The sequence below is a fragment of the Gekko japonicus genome, unplaced genomic scaffold, assembly GCF_001447785.1.
Source record: "Gekko japonicus isolate JY-2015 unplaced genomic scaffold, Gekko_japonicus_V1.1 scaffold1251, whole genome shotgun sequence".
Lineage (NCBI taxonomy): Eukaryota > Metazoa > Chordata > Lepidosauria > Squamata > Gekkonidae > Gekko > Gekko japonicus.
The window spans coordinates 202,960-205,127 of record NW_015168084.1 but is presented as its reverse complement, the minus strand read 5'-3'; positions in this window follow the sequence as shown (position 1 = coordinate 205,127).

The following is a 2,168-nucleotide window of genomic DNA, read 5'->3' as shown; positions in this document are numbered from 1 at the left end:
CTGTTTGGAATTGGATCCAGCCAGCTTTACCACTGGTGAAAAGGGGAGGAGAGGTGCCCCTCTGACCACCAAAAAGGCTATGCTGGACATCATGAGATTCAGGCTGCAATCACACTGGTGGCGTGGCACAATATGATGGTGCCTCAATTGTACCAGTCCAAAATGTAGTGGAGCATTCCACCCAGACCACACACCCTGTGTTACCCATGTGGCCATCCCGTAGGGGGCGGATCATCCACATTAGTGTTGCGCTTCAACCACAGGATGAGCTGTAAGGGTGGGCTTTACCAAGATGCCAACTTTGTTCTCATATAGATCCTCCTGCTCATCCTCTACTGTGATTTATGCGATCACGTGTATCTGAAGAACTGTGTCTGCATAAGAAAGCTTATACTTTGAAATAAACTTTGTTGGTCTTAAAGGTGCCGCTGGGACTCAAACGTTGTTCTGTTGCTTCAGACAACATGGCTGCCCCACCTGAATCTACCTTCAAGGAACCACAGATACTGAAAGAACACCCCCCAAAGAGCAAGGAGCACTAGCAAAGGTCCTTTCTGCACTAACAGCTCACTGTAGCTTACTCCGGAGAATCTGAGGAGTCAAGCCGTTAAGGTTAACTTCATATTTTGTGTCCCTGCCCTCTGCACTATTCCTTCTTCTCCAGCTTCTTTTTTTGTGTACGCATGCTGCATCTGCAACCAAACCCCGCCCTTTTTGCTTAATTTGTGGTCAATGCTCCCTCTAAGCTGTGGAGTCTTGTGAGCAAAAATTCTATTTTGTGAGCTACTGGCATTAAAGTTGTGAGCGAACAATCTGGCTCCTGTGTAAGTTAGTTTGCTTTGGAGCCATCCTTCCTGAGCTAAGACAAAAATGTGTGAGCTGGAGGCTAAAAATATGTGGGCTAGCTCACACCTAACTCAGCTTAGAGGGAACACTGATGGTGGTTAACGTCACTTGTGACCTGTGGAGGGGGGGCGTCCAGTTGCCACCCACTTGGCCAAGTGCATAAGCAAGGGATGGGGCACGCTGGACCCTCCCCTTTCTCTCCTCTCCTCTCCTCCCCGCTCTCCCACCCCCTTTGGCTAGCTGCTGCTGGGCTACTCCAGGCATTCACGACCCATAGCTAAGGATGGAGAATCAACAGGAAGGAACATGCCTAACTAGGATTTTTGGCTTCTATAGGGAAAGGTACTTAAAGAGATTACAGCGAGTCCTCGTCTGAGAACACCCAACATCCATCGATCCTGAGACCAGTGTGTGTGCACAATAAATTCATCCCCGTGGAGACCTGACCTTCTCTATATGTGCGCCTGTAAGCATGAACGGAAACAGATGCCAATGGCTATCGAAGACGCTTAGGGCAAAAGCTGTTGCAGGCTTGCATATCGGCTGAAACCTAATCAGAGTTACATACCAGGTGATGAATGGCAATTCTTGAGTCCGCTCCCCTTTTTAGAAAATCCTGTGTAAAAAGCTAACAATGGCATTTGTGCTATGGGGTCCCCTTGGGCCTCATTTCTGACCCCCATGCTGTTTAACATCACATGAGACAGCTGGGTGAGATGCACAGAGGTTTGCAGTGAAGCGTCATCCATTTTTGGTTGACGTCCAGCTCTTTTTCTCTTTAACAGATGAGTCAGCCGTAAGTGCCATGGACCGCATGGTAGCCAATAAGGTGAAGTCATCCTGTACAAGACTGAGATTTTGTTGGTCATTGAGGGAGCCAACTGAGGGTTACGGAGTCAGCCTGCTGTAACTTGGTTGTGCTGTTGGACTTGGAGAGACAAACGGAGGTACAGATCTCTTCTGTGGCACATAGCCAGTCTGGTGTAGTGGTTAGGAGTGCGGACTCTAATCTGGCCAGTGGCAAGCATATGTTTCTCTCTCCATTTTTTTTACAACTAACCTGTGAGATAGGTGAGGCTGAGAATGTGTGACTGGCCCAAGGTTACCCAGCAACCTTCGCGGGCAGAGTGGGGATTCGAACCTGGCTCTTCCTGATCCTAGCCCGACCCTCTGACCACTACACCACAATGGCAATTACCGTAATTCTGACTGGCACACCAGGTGTTACCTTTCTTTGAGAGATGAGCTTTGGCCACTATTATCTATGCTCTGTTCCCCTCCATGTTAGAGTACTGCTATATGTGGGAACGCTTTAAAAGATG